Source organism: Macrotis lagotis, chromosome 5 (assembly GCF_037893015.1).
Source record: "Macrotis lagotis isolate mMagLag1 chromosome 5, bilby.v1.9.chrom.fasta, whole genome shotgun sequence".
NCBI classification, from domain to species: domain Eukaryota; kingdom Metazoa; phylum Chordata; class Mammalia; order Peramelemorphia; family Peramelidae; genus Macrotis; species Macrotis lagotis.
In genome coordinates this window covers 127,418,049-127,444,161 of record NC_133662.1, presented here as the reverse complement: position 1 = coordinate 127,444,161, position 26,113 = coordinate 127,418,049, and the positions used below count along the sequence as shown (strand labels likewise).

Below are 26,113 nucleotides of genomic sequence, written 5' to 3'. Positions count from 1 at the left end.
AGAAAAGAAGCAGGGAAAGAAAAGCCAAATCACTTTACACAGCATTTTTCCTCAGTGACTACCAGGAGAGATCTGACTCAAACATTTCATTTCCTTTTTCTGGTAGATTTCTTGACTCTAAACCTGAAATAAACAAGGAGAGGTAGTAAAAAAAAAAGATTTGGGTAGGAAAGTGTTAAATCCTCAGCATCTTTTAATTCTCTTCTTACCTCCCCCCCCATTTTTTTTTGGTTAAATATTCCACATTGAATAGCGTGTGGAAAATTGGCATTTCCAGTGAATAAAAATCAACTGGCAAAGAACAAAAGGGAAAGGAAGGAATGCTGTTGGATGCCGTATGGCTTATCTTGTCTTGTCAGAGAAAGAACATGTGTGAATCAATTGGTCAAGGATGAATCTTACCTACATGCCTGGCTTCCATTCAGATGTGTTTGATTCTTATGCCAAAATCACTTGAGATGTCTAAAAAGCAACACAAATAGCTATTTTTCAATCACTTAAGGCTTAAAACAGGGAAGACCATGAAAGTATCACGGGTGAACAAATGTCCAAATGTTCCACTTGAGAAAATGTGCTCACTTTTGTTTTCTTTTCAGGAAGCACTTAAAAAAGAAAAACCTAATCAGCTTGGAGACCAGCAAAAAGCATCTGTAGCATTCTGGCATTTTAAGAAGGTTACTAATCTGATCTTTCCAAAAGAAGCATTCCTTTAAAAAAATACTCACACAAACATACTTAAGACTATTTGTGATTTCAAAATAATTCTATTAATACACAATAATTCTTCCCCAACCCTGAAACATAATACAGAAAAAGAATGTTTTCCTGAAAATTTTAATAGCAATATTTTCTTCTAAAGGAATATAAAAGTATATGGTATTTCCCCTTTGTTGGACAGCAAGTAAATATTAGTTTATTCAAACAAACTTTATCTAAAGTAAGTCAAAATACTAGAGTTTCAGTGTTAGGGTTTTCATTCCAAAGTCTTGATTTTTCTTCAGGAGCAGAGGGTCAATTTAAAGGTACAAATTGCCTCTGAGCAGAGAAATTATCATTGCTTGCTGATCGCATTCATTTTACCAAAGAGGTCCTTATGAGTGCCCACTTCATTCCCACAGTTCAGTGAGGTACTCAAATGAATAGGAACTTTGGAGAAGAACATTGCAACAGAAGAGTGGTAGTTAAACAATGAAGATTATGATTAGCTACTTGAAGAAAAACCTAGTTTAAAGTACACAAAGGAGGTCAAGTAAGGTCATGGAAAGGTAACATCTATCTCCAAGATTTTTCCCATTACATCAGGGCCCTGGAGTGTTGCTGTTGAACTCATTGCTCTGGTTAGCCAAAGCAGTTAAATTCCAATGAACTTAAATACGTTTCAAAAGAATTTAACTTTCAAAACCTTAATGAGCTTGCATATTCCATTTTGCTCTGTGGAGAAAAGATATTTTTGGGCAAGCCACTTTGACAATTCTTTCAAAAGATTGTAATTTGTCCTTGGAAAGACTTAAACTGTATTGTAGAGCAGAAGTGTCAAACTCATGAATTTGGCTAACTCCTGAGTGGTATCTGAACATTGATTAAAATGTAATTGAGAAGTATTTAACAAAATAAGTAAAAAATAATACAGTATCAATCATGTTAATTTATAATTTTCTAAGTCAATATGAAGCCTGAAAGGATCCCATTTCTATTTGGTTTTACTATTACTAGCTAGAAAAATGTAGAGCACTTTAAGCAACCAGCAACACAGAGGCATTTTCATAGCAATGACACTTTTGGGGGGAAAATAAAAATTATTTGTCACTTCCAGAGGCAGGGCCCAGATGACAGAATTCTCCTAATATTCCCTTCCAAACAGCTTTAACATAGTTCCCAAAAATCAAATTCTGTAGTCAACAAAAGGTCAGAGGAGTCATTCTTTCAGTCCAGGACTGAAGGTCAATAAAGGAGGTCAATAAAAGTCATCTGTGACATGGAGATGTGGGGGGAGGAAATTGGCCAGAACACATGTAGATGAAACAACAGTGATGAGATCAGGTGGTGGTGACAAAGCAGACCAGTTTCAGGAATTTTCAAGCCATAGGTGGTAAATGGATCTGGCAACTTGTCAGAAAGAAATTACAAGATACCCATGTGCTAACATTGAATGCAGAACCAGACAATATTTGACAAATCTACTGCTATACCTATTTCTGGGTCATAGCTCAAGGGTAGACTATAGCTCTTTTGGTCAAGAGGGTGAGGAACAGTACTGGTTCCAATCCTAAGATAGGAGGAATATTGAGAAGCATTATTAATTTCAGTCCCAAGGGTTCAGTGGTCCTTTCCCTGAAGGCTCAGATTGCAAACCAAACAGGGAGCATACCTCTTTCTAGGTCACATTACCTTGGAAGCACCAAAAGTTTTCAACCTAACAGAACTATCTCTGAAAATAACAGAAAGAAAGAGCCTGAATTTTCAGGAAGACAGAGACACCCCAAATCCAACAGTGGGAACAAAGTCTAACATTAAGAAGTCAAATTTAAGTCAAAGTCAAAATTAAGAAATGGGGGTAAAATGAGAAAGCAACAACAAAAAAGAACTTGATCATAAAAAGTTCTGTGGTGGCAAGGAAGACTAAGAAACAAATTCAGACAATAAAATCAAAACAGAAAGGTAAAATACATCAATGGAAATGCAAATGCCCAGGATAATAGATCACAGCGAGATAATTTAAAAATTGGTTCACCTGAAATTCATGATAAAAGAGCCTAGATATCATATTTTAATAAATTGGGAACTGATTCAATATCCTAGTTGTACAGAGTAAAACAGAAATGGAAAGGATCCACTAATAATCCCTGAAAAAAATCCCAAAATGAAAACTCCCTGGAAGATAATAGCCAAATTCCAGAGCTCCAAAACCAAACAGAAAATATTTCAAGCAGTCAGAAAGCAATACCACAGAACCATAGTCAGGATCATAAGATTTCGCAGATACCACATTAAAAGAGGAGAGCCTTTAGGAAATAATACTCTAGAAGGCAGAAGAAATGGAATTATAGTCAAGACTAACCTATCCAGCAAAACTGAACTTAATCCCGTAAGGGAAAAAAAGATATTTAATGAAACAGAGGACTTTTAAGCAATCTCAATGACTAGATGAGAGCTGAATAGAAACTTTGATTTCAAGAGAATCAAGAAAAGCAAAAAAGTAAGCATGAAAGACAAGGCATTCAATAAAGTTAAATTGTTTTTCTTTCTATATGGGAAGATGATATATCTATCTTCTAAGAACTTTGTCATTATTAGGGCAGTTATAAAGAATCTACATAGAAAGAAGTGTGTGGGGTATTCAGGGAAGAGTAATATTTCAAATATGAGGGCTTTCAAGTCTTTTTCAGGGTTGCTTTACACCTTTGGTATTTATCTGATCCACCTAACTTTAACCTGTGGCTCCAAGAAGCTGAAGCATGTGTAATGGTTACATTTTGGCAGAAGGGCTAAATTAAGACAGCAGGTAAACTAGGAATCTCAAACCAATAAGTGAGTTGGGATGGGGAGAGTGTCTTTCCCAAGTGTGTGAAGACTTTCCTTGGCAGAATGGGAAGATGAGAATAATATGTTCTAGTGGCCATGAAGAAAACAGAAGCAGGTTCTGTGGGATCACATAGAGCTTTTTTGTTAGACATCAAAGACACCAAGATCATCTTATTTCCTACACTAATCTTCCTGATTTGCCACTGGATTTCAATGACTCTGGAAGAGAAAGTGAGGTCAATGACCTTGTGCAATTTTGCCTCACTTAAATCCAATTTATACATGTATGAAAAGACATCTTCCATACCATTTAAAAAAAATCACTCTCAAATTTTTTAGCAACATGCAAGAGAAAAAGGAGCTGATGTGGACATACCAGAGGTGTAATCACAACTATGCACACAGATGGACCAAAACATAGGGTCATCTTCTCATTGGACTGAAGCAGCTTTTTGGATTAATCAGACCCTGGGTCTGAGCAGCCTTTTTGTTAAAGGATCACACAGCTTACCTTCTAATATGGGGAAGGGTGCCTAAAAAAATTATCTACTTTACCCAATGCTAGCCTTCTTGATTTGATGATCCCACCCTGGGGATGGAGTGTGGTGGGGATTCTACCCTGCTATCAAGAACCAAAAAAGTATAAAATCTCCTGTGAATAAGACAACATGACATCCAGTAGAAAATCATGAGACAAGAAAGAAGTATATAAGAGAAATTTTTTTAAAGTAAATGCAGTATGTGAATAGGAATCCACATGTCATAATTACACGGAATGTGTTCATGCTTGTGGACAACATGAAATCCAGTAGAACTGAAAGACAAATACTTCTTGTTGGGAAAGAACACAGGAGGTTTCACAAGCAAATAACAACCCCGAGTGAAACAAGACTGGCAACTGAAGGACAGTTTACTCAAGTCAGCACTGGATACACAATTTTCTGGAGGGGTTGTAGTACTAGGGAGTACCATGAAGCTAATGTAAGTTTTCATTCAAAACTAATTTTGGCAATAAGCTTGTATGTCTACCAAAAGCAATGAAAGATTGACTCATGATAATGTGATATCCCCCTTTGTAGGAAAGTCCCACAACACCTTGCCTATGCTCCCACCATGAAAAATTTTGATTAAAGAAAAGAAATGAATGTGCCAAAAGAGGACATACTTATAATACTGTGTGACTTAAATACCAGGGTTGATGGTGAATGATGATATTTGTCCTTTGTTCTCCTAGAAGACCATGACATCAGAGAGGTGATACCATGACAAACAAGTGAATTGGATTTAAGTGGTGGTGGGGAGAAGCTATTATGCTTTCTCTTACAGAGCCATCTGGGTTCAGTGGTCAGACATGAATCAAGATGACTGAAGATGACCCCTGAAAGTGAGTCAATCAGGGTCAAGTGACTTATACAGGGTCATGCAGCTAGTGCCAAGTTCTGGGGATTTAAACTCAGGTTCTCAAGTTAGTTACTCGATCTAGAACACTCAGACATGTCTTAGGGGTACTTGGGTACTTGGAAGGAATGGAATCACAAACAGCAAAAGCATTAACTGCTACAACTGAAGACTAGTGCATCTCATGATCCCCCCCATCACAAACACTGGCTTCCATTTATCCAAACACATTAACAGTTCATGTATGCACCCTTGCAGCAAACATCGGCATTTAATACATTGTCATTGTAAGTAGAAAAGAGACAATGTGACATTGATGAAGGTGATTTGTGGTGCAGAGTATTGGACAAATCATAGATATTTTCTCTTCAAGTTAAAAAGTTTCATTCAATAAGAGTGGCACATCTCCCCACATTGACCATATCAATATCCAAAATAATAAAAGTTATATTTTTTTAATAGATGTAGCAAAAACATTAGCAAATACAAACCCATTCCTATTGAAAAAGCACTAGAAAGCATAGTAATCAATGGAGCCTTTTTTTTTAGTTTTTGCAAGGCAATGGGGTTAAGTGGCTTACTCAAGGCCAAACAGCTAGGTAATTATTAAGTGTCTGAGGTCAGATTTGAACTCAGGTACTCCTGACTCCAAGGCCAGTGCTCTATCCACTGCACCACCTAGCCGCCCAAATGAACCCTTTCTTAAAATGATATCTAAGTCTTATTGATTCTACCTAAACAACAATTTTATACACATTCCCATTTTATATACATATTCAGTCATATCCTATTCTTCCCAACCCCATTTTGGATTTTCTTGACAAAAACATCTGAGGCCAGATTTGAATTAAAGAAGATGATTCTTTCTGATTTTTCCAAGCCTGACACTCTATCCACTGTACCACTAAGTATTATTTGTAATGGAGATAAATTTAAAATCTTCCCAGTAAGATTGGAAGTGAAGCAAAGAAGGTCATGATCACCACTATTCTTCAATATTGTACTAAAAATGTTAGCTATAGCTGTTAGACAAGAAAAATTGAAGGAATAAATATAGGCTATGAGAATGAAAATCTCACTCTGCTAATAATATGATAGTATACTTAAAGAGAATCCTAGAAAATCAACTAAAAAGAGTAGTTGAAGCAATTAACAAAATCACAGAAAATAAAATAAACTCACACAAATCATCAGCATGGTTATGAATTACCAACAAAATCCAGCAGCAAGAGACAGAAAGAGAAATTGCAGTTAAAATCATGGCAGATGGGAGCAGAGCCAAGATGGAGGAGTAAAGAGAGGGCAAAGTCAAGATGGCAGAGTAAAGGCAAGGACTCCTGTGAGTTCTCCCCTAAACCACTTCAAATACATTTAATCAATGATATTTTATTTTTTCAATTAAATGTTTTGAAGTTTTTCAACATTCAACTTTAAATTACAAAGTTTTCTTCCACACTCCCTTCCCAGCCCCCTCCCCTCAGTGGTGAATAGTCAAGTAAATATCATACATAAACAATTGTGTCTAATGTGTACAGATCAATAATTTTTGGTATGAAGAATTAGGATTAAGGGAAAAAGAAAGAAAATCATGAGACAGTAAAGAAATACATAAGAGAATTTTTTTAAAAGTAAATGCAGTATGCACTCAGATTGTGTAGGGTTCTGTTTCATTTTGTTTTTTTCCCTCTGGATGGAGATAGAATTGCCCATAGCCAGTCTCCTAGGGTTGCTCTAGCTCTTTGAACTGCTAAGAGGAGCTGCATCCATCAGGGACTGAGTAACTCAAAATGTTGTTAACATATACAATGTTCTTTTGGTTCTGCTCCCTTCACTCAGAATTAATTCCTGTAATTCATTCCATGCTTTTCTAGAGTCCCACCATTCATGGTTTCTCATAGAACAATATTACCCCATATCATTCTTATACCATAACTTTTAGCCATTCCCCAACTGATCAGTATGCCCTCAATTTCTAATTTGTGACTACAAAAAGGGCTATGAATATTTTGGAACATGTAGGACTTTTCCCATTTTTATAATTTCTTTAGGATATAGGCATAGTACTGGTATTGCTGGGTCAAAGAGTATGATCAGTTTTATTGCTCTTTCAGCATAGTTCCATATTGCTCTATAGAATGGTTGGATTAGTTTGCAACTCCACCAACAATGCATTAATGTCCCAATCCTCCTACAACTTCAGCATTGTTTTACCTTTTTGTTATCTTAGCCAATCTGATAGGTGTGAGGTGGAATCTTACAGTTGTTTTAATTTGCATTTCTCTAATGAGTAATGATTTGGAGCACTTTTTCATATGATTATATATAGCTTTGATTTCATTTGAAAACTGTCTCTTCGTATCCTTGGAATATTTATCAATTAGGGAATGATTTGTAATGTTATAATTTGATGCAATTCTCTATTTTAGAAATGAGACCATTATCAGACTCCCTGTGAAAATAAGTTTCCCAGCTTTCTGTTTTCCTTTTAATTTTGGCAGCATTGGTTTTATTAATGCAAACTCTTTTTAATTAAATATACAAAAAATCATCCAATTTGTAATTTATGATGTACTTTATTTCTTGCTTGGTTATAGATTTCTCCCATTTCCATAGATCTGACAGAATATTTCTTGGTCTGCTAATTGGTCTATGGTGTCGCACTTTATGTTTAAATCCTCTATCCATTTTGATCTTATTTTACTATAGGGTGTGAGATACTATTTTCCAGTTTTTCCAACATTTTTGTTAAATAGTGAGTTCTTATCCCAGAAATTAATGTCTTTGGGTTTGTCAAACAGTAAGTTACTGTATTCATTTCCTACTGTTTCTTTTGAACCTATCTTACCCATTGATCCATTACTCTATTTCTTAACTAATACCAGACAGTTTTGATGACTACTGCTATATAGTATACTTTTAGATCTGGTAGAGCAAAGCCACCTTCCTTTACAATTTTTTCCATCAGTTCTCTTGTTATTCTTGACCTTTTGTTACTCTAGATGAATTTTGTTACTATATTTTCTAGCTCAGCAAAACAGTTATTTGGTAGTTTATTGGTATAGTACTGAATAAGTAATTTAATTTTAGTAGAATTGTCATTTTTATTATATTAGTTTGACCTAACCATGTGCAATTGTAATTTTTCCAGTTATTTAGATATGACTTTATGTGTGTGAGAAGTGCTTTGTAAATAAATGTCTTCATACAGTTTCTAGGCTTGTCTTGGAAAGTAGATTCTCAACTATTTAATGTTGCTTGTAGTTCCTTTAAATGGAATTTTTCTTTTTTATTTCTTGCTCTTGGACTTTGTTGTTCATATATAGAAATGATTTATGTATTTTATATCCTACTATTTTGCTGAACTTGTTATTTGTTTCAAGTAGTTTATTAGTTGATTTTCTCAGGTTTTTTAAGCATATCATTTGCAAAGTGTGAAGGCTTTGCTTCCTCATTGCCAATTCTGATTCCTTCAATTTCTTTTTCTTCTCTCTTTACTAAAGCTAAAATTTCAAACATTATATTGAATAGTAATGGTGATAATGGACATCCTTGTCTCATCCGTAATATTATTGGAAATGTCCCCAGTTTATACCCAGTATATATATATAATTTATGGTTTTTAGATACGTTCATTGATTTTAAGGAAAACTTCACTTATTCCTATATTTTCTAGTGTTTTTAATAAGAATAGATGCTGTATTTTATCAAAACCTTTTTCAGTATCTATCACAATAATCATAGGATTTCTGTTGATTTTTGCTAGTGGTATGTTCAATTATGTTGAGTGTTTTCCTAATATTGAAACATCCCTGCCCACCTGATTGTGGTTTGTTATCCTGTTAATAACTTGCTATAATCTTTTTGCTGAAATTTTATTTAAGATTTTTGCATCAATGTTCATTAGGGAGATTGAACTATAATTTTCTTTGTCTATTTTGGTTCTTCCTGGTTTACTTATTAGTACCATATTGGTGTCATAAAAGAAATTTAACGGAACTCTTTTACTTGTTTTTTAAATAGGTTATGTAGAATAAGAATTCATTGTTCCTTAAATGTTTGGAAGTATTAACTTGTAAATTCATCTGGATCTGGAGACTTTTTCTTAGGGAGCTTATGGATGGTTTCTTCAATTTCTTTTTCTAAAATGGGATTATTTTATTTCCTTTTCTGTCAATCTGTGCAGTTTCTATTTTTGTAAATATTTATCTGTTTCACTACAGTTAGCAAATGTATTGGCATATGATACTGCAATATATCCTCCTCATTAGTAGTTAGTCCACTCTTTTCATATTTGATGCTGGTAAATTAATTATCTTATTTTTTTAAAATCAGATTAACCAAAGATTTATCTATTTTATTGTTTTTTTCCATAAAACTCACTTTTAGTTTTGTTAGTTCAATGTTTTTTCTTGCTTTCAATTTTATTAATTTTTTCCTTAATTTTCAGAATTTCTAATTTGGTATTTAATTCAGTATCTTCTTTTTCAACCTTTTTTTAGTTGTGCAATTCATTGATCTCCTCTTTCTCTATTTTATTCACATAAACATTTAGAGATAGAAAATTTCCGCTAAAAAACTGCCTTGGAAGCATTCCATAGATTTTGACATGATATCACATTATTATCATTTTCTTGGGTGTTATTATTATTTCTATTGTTTGTTTTATGATCAACTTATTTAGTTTCCTATCAATTTCTGATTTATCTTTCTATGACCCTTTATTGCATCATGATCTGAAAAGTATGCATTTATTAATTCTGCCTTTCTGCATTAGATTATAAAGTTTTTATGCCATAGCACAGGGTCAATTTTGGTATAACTTGCCATGCACTGCAGAGAAAAATGTATTAAATAATGATTAATAATGAGTGGCAGAACCCACAAAAAGACTGAGTGAAACAATTTTCCAGTCCAAGATAAATTAGAAAATCCACTGGAAGGATCTATTGTACTGGATTTAGAAAGACCTGCAGCACAGTCTTGGCCATGCTAGAGTGAAAAGTTTCCAGTCATCCAGGACCAGACCAGGGGTGTCTGGGTCTATGGGAGTAGTGGCAATTTCCAGATCTCTCAGTCTAGGGATTGCTAATGACAACTTATAAGGTCATCAGGGCAACTCTGCCAAGAGAGAGAGAGAGAGAGAGAGAGAGAGAGAGAGAGAGAGAGAGAGCAGAACCTAGCCCAGCATAGGACTCAACACAGACCCCCACCCCAGGGTACCAGGAGCAGACCTGAGAGCCACTAGGCAGTTGCTTCCAGAGTGCTCAGTGCACAGATAATAAGGGGGTCAGAAGCGAGGCTACAGTAGTCTTTTTGCTATTCCTGAGGTAAGAACTGTTGTTTCACCCATACTCAGATACAGATCTCAATCTGAAACTCCAGCTTTAGGAAAAGGAGCAGAAGCCCAACAGATCTCTCTGCCTGCAGCAGAGCAGGGACCCTCTTCACAGTTCTAGGGCATAAAGGAGTCCATGTGGTCATCCACAGACTAGAGCACAGCCCATGAGAGTAGTCATAGCCTTTGCTCATACTGTGGAGGAATTGAGAATTTGCAGGTCCCTGGAGGGTATCCTTGAAAATAGCTGCAAAAACCCTCAAAAGCTTGGGAGTGTGAGTTCTACCCTGGAAGCAGAGACCCACTCAACAAAGAGTTAAAAATCAAGTCATAGGTAAACAACAGAAGAAAAAAAAATCTGTCCATACACAATTTCTTTTTCCTATAGAGTATCAAAATACACACTCAGAAGATAACAAAGTCAAAACTTCTGTATGTGAAACCTCTAACAAAAAACATGAATTGGTCTCTGGCTATGGAAGAGCTCAAAAATATTTTGAAAAATCAAGTAAGGGAGGTAGAGGAAAACTTGGAAAGAGAAATAAGAGTGATGAGGGAAAATCATGAAAACCAAGTGAGTAGCTTGGTGAAGGAGATACAGAACAAGTTTTGAGGGGCAGCTGGTGGTGCAGTGAATAGAGCACTGACCATGGAGTCAGAAGGACCTGAGTTCAAATCTAGCCTCAGACACTTTATTATTACATAGCTGTGGGAACTTGGGCAAGTCATTTAACCCCATTGCCTTGCATAAACCTTAAAAACAAGAACAAAAATGAACCAGTTTGGGTCAAATGAAAAAAACAGTCCAATAGACTGATGAAGAGAAGAATTCCTTAAAAAGCAGAATTAATCAAATGAAAAAGGAGATACAAAAGCTCTCTGAAGAAAATAATTCCTTAAAATGTAGAAAGGAAAGCTTATGACTTTGTGAGAAATAAAGAAACAATAAAACAAAACCAAAAGAACAAAAATCTATTATGAAATATCTCATTGGAAAAATAACTGATCTGGAAAACAGTTTCAAGAAAGATAATTTAAAAATTACTATCTGAAAGTCAGAACTGAAATAAAAGCCTAAGTATCATTTTTCAAAATATTAAGACAGGAAAACTGCCCCGATATCATAGAAACAGAGGGAAAATTAGAAACTGAAAGAATCCACAAATCACCTCCTGAAAGAGATCCCAAAGTGAAAACTACCAAGAATATCATAACCAAATTTCAGAACTCCCAAATCAAGGGGAAAACATAGCAAGCAGCCAGAAAGCAAGAATTCAAATATCATAGAATTTAAGTCAGGATAGTACAAGCTTTAGCTGCTTCTTCATCAAGAGATCACAGGATTTGGAATATAATATTCTGGAAGGCAAAAGAGCTTGCATTGAAACTAAGAATCAATTACCCAGAAAAGCTGAATATGCTCTTTCAGAGGAGATGATGGACTTTCAATTAAACAGGGGCATTTCAAACTTTCCTATTGAAACAACCAGAGCTGAACATAACATTTGATTTCAACTTTAGGACTCAGTGAAGCATAGAGAGCTTGAATGGGAAGGGCAAATCATGAGGGACTTAATGAACTACTTGTATTCCTGCAGAGAATGATGATACTGGTAACTTAAATAAACCCTCTCATTAATTTGGGAAGTTAAAAGTTACAAATATAGACAAAGCATAGGAGGGAGCTGAGTTTGAAGGTATAATATAGATGAAGTTAATGAGGGATAAAGTGCAAGGAGAGGTATAATGGAGTAAATTATTTTTCATGAAAGAGGCAGGAAAAAGCTTTTGCAGTGGAGTGTAACAGGAGGAAGAAAGTGAGCAGGAGTGAGTGAGATTTATTCTCATCAGAATTGGTTCAGAGAGGGAATAACATACACACTCAGCTGAGTATAGAAATCTATCTTACTCTAGAGGAAAATAAGAGAGGAAAGGAATGGGAGGAAGGAGACAGGATGGGAAGAGGGGGTGTAGGTTATAGAAGGAAGATAAGATCATGTGAGAGTAATCAGATGAAACATACTTTTAAGGAGTAATAGAGTGAAAAGGGGGAGAGAGAGAGAGAATAGAATAAATGGGGTTGGGGGAAATAGGATGGAGGGGAAATACAGTTAGCAATGGAAATAGTGGTAACATATATTGAAGTAAGTTTCTCCGATAAAGATCTCAATTCTCAAACGGAGAGAATTAAGTCAAATTTATAAAATATAGGAGCCATTTTCCAATTGATAAATGATCAAGAGATATGAATAGTTTTCAGATTAATGTAATCTAGTTAAATAATTTCTTAATGTCCTACTTCATTATTGTTAGGAGTAATGTGGGTTGGAACAATTCTGACATGCTACCTTATATCTATTGGACTATCTAATAGGATAGAAGGAGAAAATGACAAATGTTGGAAGGGATATGGGGAAATTGAGAAATTGTGAAATGATTAAACAATTCTGTAGAATAATTGGGAACTATGCCCAAAGGGCTATAAAACCATGTCTACCCTTTGACATAGTAGTGACACTGCTAGGTCTATATTCCAGAAGTGCTGAAATATGGGAAGAAAAGAATCTATATGCATAGGGATATTTATAGCAGCTCTCCTCTGGTGGCAGGAAGATGAAAATTGAGGGAATCCCCAGAGGTTGAAAAATAACTGAACAAATTGCACTATGTAATTGAGATGAAATGCTGTTCTGTTATGGGAAATGATGAATAGGATGCTCTAAGTAAAAAAAAAAAATTTACATGAGCAGATGGAATGGGAAATGTACTTACGTAAAGTAATAGCAATATTGCAAGATGATCAGCCAAATGACTTACCTTTTTTCAGCAAAGCTATGATCCAAGAGAACTTTGAATGATTTATTATAAAGAATGCTATTCGTTCCAAAGACCAAATTGATTTTGTTTGAATACAGATGGAAACACACTTTTTTTTTCCACTTTATTTTTCTTGAAGTTTCTCGTGTGTGTGTGTGTGTGTGTGTGTGTGTGTGTGTGTGTGTGTGTGTGTATGGGGGGGTTATGATTACTTGTACAACATGACATAGTAATGCTCAAAAAAAGATTTTAAAATAAAATTAAATAATGGCAGACAATATAAAATACTTGGAAGTTTGCCTGTCAAGACAAACCCAGGGATTATATGAATATAATTATAAATCACTTTTTATACAAATGAAGACAAGTCTAAAGAATTAGGAAAATATTAATTGCTCATGGATAGGCCAAGTCAATACAATAAAAATGACTGCTAAAATTAATTAACTTATTCTATGCCATAGCAATCAAGCTACCAAAATAATTTTATAGAACTAGATAAAATTATGATAAAATTCATTTCAAAGAACAAAAAGTCAAGAATGTAAGGGATTAAACTATGTATAACATTTGACTCAGCAATACCACTATTAGGTTTATATATCAAAGAGACAAAAAAATTAGGGGGAAAGACCTATTTGTACATAAATATAGATCCTTTTTTGGTGGCAAAAAACTGGAAACTGAGGGAATAACCAATATTTAGGAATGACCCAATATTTAGGTGGAACAAGTTGTAGTATAAGATTGTGATGGTATACTATTGTCCAGTGAGTTTCAGAAAAATCTGAGAAGACTTATTATACAACTTTTGAAAAATGAAATGTACAGAAGAACATCAATATCATGAGAATGATCAACTGTGAAAGACTTAACTACTTTGATCAAGACATTGACTCAACACAATTCACAATAGCAGCAACTAAGGACCCAGATGAAAAATGCTAACCCCATTTATAGAGTACAGATGAAATCTGAGCATGCTTCTTTTTCCTTTCCTTTCCTTTTTTATGTGTTTTCTTTTGCAACTTGACTAATACAAAATATTTTTTTATTAATTTTCATGTATAATTTTAATCAAATTATTTGCTTTCTGAAGAGTGAGAGAGGCAGCTGGAAGTTCACAATTATGAAAAATTGTTTTTAAAATATTTTACACATAATTGGAAAATAATTAGCACATAAAATAAAAAAGAAAGAAAGGAAAAAATAGTGTGGTCCTTGTTTATAGTAGTTATTGCCTTTGATTAGGTTAAATCAGAAAAATTTAGATAATCTTAGAAGTTAAATAGATTTCAGAATCTATTTTAAGCTATGACTGAAAATGAATAATTCTAAAATATTCCCCTAAACTGGTCTTTCAATTTCAACTTAAACACCTTCAATGAGAGAGGTCAACTGAGTGATTAAGTTGTACATTTTAAATAATGATGCCACCTCAAAATTCTTTTAGACCATGCTAGACATATCACAGAAAAGGAAACTGAGGTCTATAAATGTTAAGTGATTTGTCCATAGTCACATAATATATAGCAAGTTTGGATTTCAATTTACATTTGAATTTACATTTTTGTCATTTCCATTATATAGATACAGATTTATTACAGTGACATTTCTGACAGGGTTTATTAAAAGAGATATTTAATGGAGAGAGAGGGCAAGTATAACACTGATAAGGCTGGTACTTCAGTAGTTGTAAAAGAGAATGTGGTAGGAGTGAATGGAATGTATATGAAAAAGAACAAGTGATAGTAGGAACTTCATTCTAGCATCCATATGGTGAACGGAGATGCTTATGCCTGTATTGATATTATCATTGTGTTATATGGTGGTATTTATGACTGTACAACTACTAGTTTGAGAGGTTCCTTGCTCCAGAGTCCAAATCTAGTAAGCAGATTCATAACTAGGAACCTTTCCCATAGTAAAAGTTAAAAAAAACCCTGTCAGGTGATAAGGGTAAGGGTACAGTTCATCATATACATGGGGTAAAGATAGTTACCAGGGGTAGAAGCTCACTCATGCTCAATAGCTGGATATAACTATAGTTAAATAGAGTTCAATTTTGTTTTGTTTTGTTTATCATCACTAAATTGAAAGAGCTATTAATACCCTCTAAATTCGATTACTGTGAAAAAAGTCTGAGCTGCCCTCCTCTAGTTGCTACTCTTGACAGAATGCACCAGAATTAGAGGAATGATGATGACTTTTCAGATTCAAGCCCGGCCCAACTTATCTGAACAGTATGAACTGAATAATATGGATCTTATTAAGATTGTAATCAGGCATGTAACATTGGTGACACAGTGACCTTGGAGTCAGGAGGATGGGAGTTTGAATCCTACCTCAGACACTTGACACTTTCTAGCTGTGTGACCTTGGGCAAGCCACTTAACCCTGATTGCCTCACACATCCAGGATCATCTCCAGTCATCCTGATTCACATCTTGCCACTGGACGCAGATGGCTCTGAAGGGGAAAATGAGGCTGGTGACTTGGCACAGCTCACTCAAACTCAATTTATGTGCTTGTCATGGCTTCACCTCCCTGATGTCATAGTCTTCAAAAATTAAGGACAAAAACATTACCATTTAAAAATCTCTCCAAATGCAGGAGTTTATATTGTGCTAGAAACCAGTGGCTATGGTTAAGAAAAAACAGTGACAATTATGACAATGGAAATGTGAATATTCAAACTAGTTACATATTTTCACGTGACTATTGCCACCAGAGGAACTGGCTAAAAGAGTACTATTGCGTCATAACAAGAATCTCATCGCTACCTGAAATAATTCAAGCACATCTATAAGATGCTTTAATGATTGGATTCAAAAGGAGACACAGCACTATTTACTATTCACATAGTGAATCTAGAACTTCCATGTGGGAGAATAAAGGGTTTGAAATTGAGTTTGAAGGACACAATTAGTTTTTTTTTATTTTATCACAAAACTTTTTTGAATGATAGGTTTCAAATAAATGATCAAAGTTATTGAACTGTTCTATGAACATGTAATCCTACCTAGAAATTGAATGGTGGTAAAGAAAAGTTAGTGAGATCTGATGATCAATTTTAAGGAATAGAATTCTTTTACAGAGTATCAATCAGAGTGCATAGGGAATTGGCATTAGAATCAGGAAGTTCTTGTTTCATGTCTCATTTCTGATACATACGGCTATGCAACTATGAGTAAGTTACCAAACCTCTCACTACTAGTTACATAAGTGGAAGGAGTTTTTAAATAGGAAATTCTCTTTATTGATGAAATCATAACTCTGCATCAAAACATTGAATGAATGGTGAATGAATAAATATTTATCAAATTCTTACCAAGTTCCAGATCTGTGCTAAGTGATTGAAATTTAAATATAAAAATAAGGAAGTTCTTACACTTAAAGAGTGATTTTATTCCAATTAAGGGAAATAATCCATATGGAGGAGTGGTACAGTCAAAGGTAAAGCTTTTGTTTAAATAGTTACTATGAAGATGAGTTGATCATTAATAGTGGCATAGCAGATTGACATTGCCTTTCCAAAAGCAATGGCATTGTTGATTTCATAGTCCCAGAAAAGAAGGTAAAAAATTTGAGGTATGTATGCAACAATAAGGTAGATGACAAGACAGCCTGGGTGGACATCTGGGTACTCATGAATTATGGCATTGTTTTAGGCCAACTTGAAATAGTGGGAAAGGCTACTAATTAATACAGCTCTGAACCAGGCTGTGAGTTCCAAGTGTTAAAAAGATTCACACACACACACACACACACACACACACACACACACACACACACACGCAAGCACACAGACATGTAGTTAGCTGCCTACATTTGTTCCTCATAAATTTGAAAGTGTGTCAGCCACCAAAATATGTTTTATGATAGCCAGAGTGGAAGAAGTTTTAATTTGTGGAATCCTTACAACATATGAGCAAGGAAAATGTCAGTCACTCTCATTTTACTTCCAAATAGTCTAGCAATGACTGGATACTTTTGTTAGACTCAGGGAAAATCATTTTGAGAAATTAAATATTTTTGAAATAAATTCTGGAGAGAAGATTTAAAAGCAGAGAGATTTCATTATTTTCCCCCTCATTATGAATCTTTCTAAAAAGATGCCTTTTTCTGTTATGTGCCAAAGATGCTTTTTCTTTCTTTTTTGCCAGACCATGTTCCTGTTCCCCTTCTGAACTTTGTTTTCAATTCATTTGAAGTTAACCAGAATAAACCCCACCTCACTATGATTAAGACATTCACTTCAGTATTCAGTTAGTATTTCTAGGCTATGGAACTGTATACTTGTAATGATATGCACTCATTCTTATGTTTTCTTATATTCCTGGCTATCTACATTGAATTGATATATAGACATATGCACATGTAACCATCAATCACAGAAGGTTTAGATTTGCTGTTCTGCTGGGGGTCCAAGGTTCTGAAGACCCTAAGAGCTGACCTTGTGAACTAAGGAAGAAGTTATAGCCAGACAAACTGGAGGGCAGAGTTTTTTTGCAACAGTGCCAATTTTTAAATTTCTTTGGAAAAAGACACCAAGTGAGCCTAAAAGAATGAGTTGAGATGGAAAGAGAAGAGTAACCATTGCAACAGCAGTAGCAATAAATAATAACTGCCAGTGGAAGATGTTTTTTAAAAGACAGGCTAATATTTGTAGAGGCAATAATTTTTTTCCTTTCACTGACTTGCCACCCAACTTACAACCAGAGAGTTACTAAAGTATGCTTACTTGGAGAAAAACAGTAGAATGATGGTGGGTTTCTTCTGCTCTGTTTCTCTTTTCTCTTTTATTATTACATACAACAGGTTGTTTGTCTATTATTTTAAATTATGCTTATTGGTTATTTTCATGATGACTCTAGTGAAAAGTTAGTTTCTTTTCCTTATTGAATTATATATATATATATATATGCATATATATATATATATGGGAAAACTGATGATCATTGAATAAAAACTCTTGCTTGGGGACTCAAGAATTTTAGAATTTTATTAATTATATGCATTATACACTTTTAGGACATGTGATCATCAAACTTGAGAATTAGCTACTTTATTCCTTTTGTATTTTGTCAGTCTCCTCTGAAAATATATTTCTATACAAGAGATAAAGCAATGTCAGTGGTCTCCATAGTCTAAGATGCCTAGAACACTAATAGGATAAATATCCAATGAAATAATAAGGAAAATAATTCCTATTTTCAAATTTGCTGACTCACCAATCCCTTGTCAATCAGCTATCAAACTCTGGCAAATTTTCTCTCCATCCATTTGCAAGAGTACTCAACTCTGTCTCATTCAATTCTTCACTATGGAATACCAAAAAAGTGACCAGAAGCTAGCTCTTGCTGGATCTGTGGCATGGTAGCTCTCTGTGCTATAAGAATACTTAGCAAGATAACTAAGGAACTGGGATGGCAGTATAGTCAATCAACCAAAAAAGATAACATCAACTGAAGGGGATATTGCTTTCAGATAACCTAATGGAATACAGTCTTAGATGACCAAATATTTCAAAACAAAGGAAAATGAAGCAATATTTTGATGAAGTATAGAGATTGCTATGCATTCCAAAGAAGGCATTTAACCACAATAGAATGTTCCTAAATAATTTAAGAAACAAAAATTGTGAAAAAATATTATTTTAAATTTCCTAACTTTTCAATGATAGGCACTATTACATAATTAATAGAAAATTGACCCAGGAGTTACAAAAATAACTTGTAGAGCCTTATAAGTCCCACCTCTGATATCTTTTGTGGATAAACTCCCAGCATTTAAAACAACATTTTAAGATTATCAGTTGCTCAGAATGTGCCAATCTGTATTGGGAAGGAAATCCTTTGTCTAATCCACATTCTCTTACTTTGCAAAGAAGAGAAATCAGTATTTTTACCCTATATTAAAACTCTGAATAAAAGTTCTTAAGACTTTCCCTATTATTCATGCTAGGAGGGAGAGTAGAGGCAAGGATCTCAGGGAAATATTACACCATGAGTATAGCCCATGAAGAAAAAAGCATTGATTAATGTAGTCTGTACTCTTCTGAATTCTGGAGGTGCTGTTCTGCTTTAAGGGTCTAAATTCTAATGAGGGAGACACATAACATATAAAACATCTACGAATTGTTCCATCAAGACACTGTCAAGATTAATGTAGGCACAATTATAAAATATTTCTCAAAGAAATAAAAAGTGAATTTAGGAGTCAGTGACTGGACTATGTAAATATAATAAATTACTAAATTGAATGTGAATAAATTATTCATAGATTTTAGTGCTAGATTAAAGCGATATTGACAAAAGGATCAAAATACTACTATGGAGAAAATTGTAGAAGTAGACAAAGCAATAACAATATACATTTTAATTAACAACTAACTACTACAACCATCACCACAAAACTCAAAGGAGAATAATGAATAAAAATGGAAAGTAAGAGTTATTATCTAATTTTTCTGTTTTGTTTGGCTTTTTTAAAATTGGTTAACGAATGAAATCTTTCATTAAAAAATGAAATCTCTGTAATTATGAACTCATTTATAATAGTCTCCTACTATACCCACAAAAAGAGGTTTTAATGACAAAGACATGGACTTTTTCATTATTTCATAAATAATTATTGAATTTTAATTCCATTCTATTCAATGAAGATGAATGCACATAGAGAAGAATGTTATTTTTTCCCTCATTAAAAACATTCTTACTGGGAAGTTGCATAACTGAGTCACTAGTCTTGGACCCAAATCTGAAATATCATTTTTTATTCAGTTACTAAATCACTGCCATTAGTATCATGGGACATAAAATATAATTTTCAAACTTCCTATGTAAAGCCAGGCTTAAAACAAATTTAAATAGCAAAATCATGTCTCATGGTTAAAACAGTACAAAACCTGCTTTGGAATCTGTCTACTGACAAAGGGTATTTTTAAAACTGATTTTGGAGAATAAAAATATTTTAAATGTAATCATATGCTTCTAATTGTGATGTAGTAACACATTTTATGCTGAAAAGCAATATGGCCAGTTCCATGTGGTTGGGCAATAAGGGAATGGAACAAAAACTTAATAACAAACAGTACATCTTGGAGATTCTTTGAGGCCAGACTTCTTTCAAATGTTTCAAACTTAATGGATAGAGCACTGGCCCTGGAGTCAGGAGTACCTGAGTTCAAATCTGGCCTCAGACACTTAATAATTGCCTAGCTGTGTGGCCTTGGGCAAGCCACTTAACTCCATTTGCCTTACAAAAGAAAAAAAGAAATATATATATATATATATAATATATATATGTGTGTGTGTGTGTGTGTGTGTGTGTGTGCAGCAGAAGTTCCAAATTCATGATAAGGGTAAAGAATCAGTGTGAATAGATGCTAAGAGATTAAGAGAGAAGAGATTAAGAAGATATCTCTCCAATATCCTAAGCTTGCTAATTAATATTACTTTCCCCCCCCTAAAACTGAACAGGGGAAAGAATATACCACAGATAGCTCATATGACCCATGTAAATATTGTATAATATGATTTCCATGGTCTTGGAGTATCTGAGATATCTTAGATACCCACGATAGTCAGTTTATCTTTATATTTTATTTTCTGTTTCCCTATTATGTGGCTCCTCCATTCCATCCAAACTGGTCCCCTACTGGACCTTGTACACGAAGAGCTTTTCCTTCTTCCATGCATTTGTTCCTTCATCAAAGTATTCCCATCCCATCTCCAATTAACTGAATTCCTCCCATACTTTAAGGTTAGCTCAGATTTTACTATTTCCATCTGAGCTAAGGGACTAGGACACACAGAGTTAACTCTGGCTCTGGCTCTAGTCAGGGTCATCAGAGGACAGTGACAGGACTGGCTGAGCTGCTGGGAAGTTTACTTTTCCAACTGGGCAATGCCAGAAGTAGTGGGAGGTGTCCATATAACAAAAACACCCATCCTCCTGGGAAAGTCAAGTTATTGGGGAGAGGGGCTGAAGAGGAAGGGAGAATCATCAAAGCAGGAGGGCAAGTAGGAGTGTAATCTTGGACAAGCCAGGAGAGAATTCAAGAGTCCAGGAAAGCAGGCTGAACACCAAGTCAACAAAGCCAAGGGGGAGTGAATGGGAAGCACTTTCCAGAAAGCAGGCGCCTGAGGAAAAGCCAAGGCAAAAATTGAGCAAAGAGACAGGTGGCCAGGGTAAAGAAAGGGGGTTGAGGGTGGGAATAGCCCAATGACAGAGCTCTTTGGTCAAACAGCCTTTTCATTAGTGGGGCTATGTGGCTGCCAACCCCCTCCCAGTGCCTTCTGGTTCCCAGGACCTGACACATACCTCCTTCCTTGAAACTTTCCCTGATCCACCCTGCTGAGCATAAGCTCTCCCTCCTTTGAATTTCTATGGCAGTCACTTTATCTCTCCTTTGGCATTTAATTATAGACTTTTACTGTTGGTTATTATTTATCTTATATCTTTAATTAGACTATAAGCTCCTGGTGGGAAAGGCTTATAATATTAATTCATTTTTATATCCCTCAAAGTTTAAACTACTATTTCATGGAGAAGAAAAAAAATCAACATACACTTGTGGATTGATCATCTCATCTTTTCCATTTAGTGTCACTTCTCTTGCATATATTATTTAAAATATCATAATATTAAATGTTGTCTTTTGGGGAGAGTTATCTTTGCAGATCTGTAAGACTGCAAGTAAAACTGCTATAAATAACTCACCCAAGTATATTTTAAATGGGATATGAGGGCAAGGCTCAAGTGAAGCATGCAGAAATATCTTCAATATAATTTGGCTCTACTATTATGCTGGTCGAAGAATCAGTCTCTCTACCTTATGTCTCATCATTTCATCATTCACATGGCTACCAAAATGATTTTCTTTAAACTCAGATATAATTATGTCATTCCTAATTCAATAAATTTCAATGGCTTCCTATTGCCTCTACAATAAAATAAAATGATAAAATATTGAATTTTAAAATTATCTTTGTTCTTATCTCTGTACTTGTTTACTGGTCATTCATTATCAAACCTTCCCTACCCACCACTCCTTGTTCTTATAATGCAGTATCTTCTCTAACTCACTAAATTTCTTTCTTCCTTTAAGACAAATCTCAGTACCACCTTTTATACAAAACCTTTTCAGATTCCCCAATGCTAATACCTTAACTTCCTATATTGTTTTTAAGATTTTATTCCCTAAATTTTTAGTATATGTATTTTTTCTCTTCCAATAGAATATAATTTCCTTGAGATTAGTGATTTTTTTCTTTACATTTGTGTTCCAATGCCTAGAAAAAGACCTGGTATACATTAAGTGCTTAATAAATATTTATTAGGGAGTTGAATGATTAAACTTAAAAAAATTAACCTGGGTCTTTGGTGAAAAGAGAGATAATGGATATCAATGGAAATGTCATGAAGTGACAGTAATGCTATTAAATTGGGCTACTATACATGCAAAGAGTATTGGAATTAGAGTCAGTAAGACTCATGTTCTGAATTCAAGTCTGTCCTCAGATATTTATTAGCTGTGTAACCCTGAATAAATCATTTAAGTGTTTGCCTCAGTTTTTTTCATCAGTAAAATGCATTGGAGAAGTAAATGACAAACCGGTATCTTACATGAAAATCCCAAATGGGGATATGAACAGTTGCATGTAACTGAAATGACTGAACAACAATAACAGCAAAAATCTATTAAATGAGAGTTTTACACAGAGTGATCTCTAAACTCTTTTCCAGCAAGTCATTCAACAACTTATTTTTGTAAGTTGCCTACTAAGTTGGGCAATTTTTGATCTCAAGAAATAACAAATATGCAATAAGCAAATCCAAATTGATTGATACATGAATGAACATAAGCTACACAGGATAATAATAAACAAAGAGCACATGTGTTTTGTATATTTTGGTCATAGGTGCTTAGTATTTATTTTTTCATTTGATCATCACCAAGTACTTATTATCTATGCTATACTGTGCCCAGTTCTAGGTAAAACAAAGAAAAAAAGTCCCTATTCTCTATAAGTTTATATTCTATTGGAAGGCAAGTATTTCTATATTAAATATGAAGTGCAAAATAAAAGCAAAGTACATACAAAGTAATTTGGGGGGGAGGAAATCCTGGGTAGGACAGGAGTAATTAAAATAGGTTTCCTATGGAGTTATGTCTTGAAGAAAATCAGGTTCCCATGATAAGGTAAGAAGAGAGTGTCTTTGAGGCATACAGGAACAAGCAAGACAGTTTGGCAACTACAAAGAATACAAGAAGACCATTGAATGTGTAGTGTCTGGAGAAGAAGGCTAAAGCCAGATTGTAAAGGATTTTAAAAACCAAACTCCCAAGTAGAGGCAAAAATGAAGTCACTAGAGTTTCTGGAAAAGGGGAATCATTGTCAGTTCTATGCTTTAGGAATAGCAATCTGGCAGCTGCCTAGAGGTTGGACTGCAAAGGAAATTGTAGGTAAAGGAAATCAATTGAGAGGTTGTTTCAATAATCCAGGTGAGAAATGATGAGGACCTTAATCAGGATGAAGGTTACAAGAAAGAGAGAATATAAGAATATAAATGTGTCATATACTGTGGAAGAAGCAGGGGCATCCAGAGCAGATGGTTCTCAGTAATATTTATTTTTATAGGTTATTAAAATAAGAATCTATGAAATTATTCCTAATCACCCAAATCAGTGTTCCATCCCTCATATGTTAGGAAGATCATCTTTATGTTTTCTTCATACCTTTGTTGCTGTTTTTTTTTTCAATTCATCCATCAGAGGGAAGTGGAGAATGCTTGGTCAGTATTCGGTGTTTTTGAGAATAGCAATTAAAACTCTCCTCTGGCTTTTTTCAATATATGCGTAGTCATGCTCCATATGTCTCTTTTTCCCCTTCTCCCCAACATATTCTAAATCTTAATATTTCCCTAGAAATTCAATGTTCAGAGGATATTTTTTCATGGGCAAATATACCTATTGATATTATTTTATTTGCACATCTATCTGTGCAACCTTTTTTTCTTCCTCATCTATACAATGCAGTTGGTATGAGAAAAAACTGGAGTTTTATATATATATATATACAAGATCAGTGAAACAAGATAAGCAAAAAATAAAGCAATTGTAATATGCATATTATATATATGGAAACTTTAAAGTTCTATATTAATGCATACTATCATGTATTAGCTAGTATAACCATATTTCATTATAATTGATTTTCTTCAAAATCTTGTGTATCTGATTCTATTCATTTAAAAATATTTTGACAAAAGGACAATGGATTTTGCTGGTCTGCCTATACACATGATTCAAAGATCTTAAGAATCTCTATTCTAAGGTCAATTGCCATTTAAAATAATTTGAGGTCTACTTTTCTTGCAAGGCACTGCATAAGTGAAAAAGGCATTGATAAATGAAGAAAATATATAAATGGAAATGTCATGAAGTGACAGTAGGAATAGCAATCTGGCAGCTGCATAGAGGTTGGACTTCAAAGGAAACTGTAGGTAAAGGAAATCAATTGAGAGGTTGTTTCAATAATCCAGGTGAGAAATGATGGGGACCTTAATCAGGATGAAGGTTACAAGAAAGAGAGAAGAATATAAGAATATAAGAGAGATTTGTATTCAGTGGAGATCTTCCTTCACTAACAAATGAGGAAGAAACTTTAGACCTATAACTTGAAGTTAGGTATTTGTAATTCTAAAGGAATTTGAATTGTGCTTCAGAATAGTAGGATAAGGGCAGAAGACATGAAAAGTTAGCCTGAAATATGGAAAAGGGGGAGGAAACAATTATTAAACAATATATTGATATTATCTCAATTAATGCTCCTATCAATTGTGTGAAGTAAATGCTATCATCATCCCTGAGGAAGCTGAGGCAGACAGAAGTAAAGTGACTTGCTCAGGATCCCACACAGTCAGTTTCTGAGGCTGAATTTGATCTCAGGTTTTCTTGTTTTTAGGTAGAGCACTAAAACTAAAATCACTTGACTGCCATGGAAAGTGTTTTATTAAGATAATTTAAAAAAATAATTTAGAGGAATGAAATAGCTAGAATTTCCAAGGAAATAATAAAAGCAGGAAGCATAGAGAAACCATAATATTACTCAATCTCAGACTATATTATTTGATTGATGATCTAGACTGGAGTCTAAACTGTAGAAAGTGATGAAGAAAATGTTAGTTATTCAGATTAAGCTTAAAAGAGTTGTGGTTCATATAGTTGTATGTTCCTCACTCCACCTCCATCCAGAGTCAGTTGTTAAAAATTTAACAGAATACCTTACCTGAATTCCACCTCTGACTCTCTTCTCAACTGCCAGTGTGCACAGTCCTCTGTACTGTCTTCTGCTTCCTCATCAAATTGTATTATAAAATGGCATTTTCCAAACTCTTTGGAGTTAGTTAAAAAATAGGAGAGTAGATCAGTGAAACAAGATAAGCAAAAAATAAAGCAATTGTAAGCAATAATTGAGAATCTGATTAACCCAGGAAACTAAATAATTAAGATACAAAGTTTAGAAAAGATGTGGTGGTCCTTACCCTTAGGTAGCTAACAGTCTTATAGTGATATTATCTGATAACTAATAGATGTAGTAAATTTGAGGTGATGGTGGGTTGCATGGCTGAAATGCTGTAAACTGAAGACAATGATCTCTTTTTAGGTAACTCCCAGATCTACATATGCAGCCTAACTCTTTTATATTTCAAATTAAAAGTCCTGCAAACATCTTAAACTAAATATGCCCAACAAAGAATTCATTATTTCCCTAAAACTCACTACTCTTCTAAACTTGATGATTTCTGTTGAATTCATCACTATACTTTGCCACCCCAAATTTGTTAACCTTGATTTTTCACTCTGTCTCCCCATTTATCTATTCAGTTGAAAAACATTGCTGTTTCTGCCTTTACAATATCTCTTTATGTCTCCACCCACATAGACTGTACCCTAATTCAAACTGTCATTATTCTTGCCTGAATTATTTCAATAGTCCCTTTATTAGTCTCAAAGACTCAATTTTCTCC

At 34.3% G+C, this 26,113-nt stretch overlaps 1 long non-coding RNA gene across 1 annotated transcript; it reads right to left on the bottom strand.

Moving 5' to 3' along the window:
- Nucleotides 1-377: 377 nt before the first annotated feature.
- Nucleotides 378-25,791, bottom strand: LOC141489875 (uncharacterized). Its single transcript, XR_012469016.1, has 3 exons — nt 25,628-25,791; nt 25,372-25,477; nt 378-462 (listed from the first exon to the last, which is right to left on the bottom strand). It is a non-coding gene; the product is annotated as an uncharacterized LOC141489875 (long non-coding RNA).
- Between the last annotated feature and the right edge of the window lie 322 nt (nt 25,792-26,113).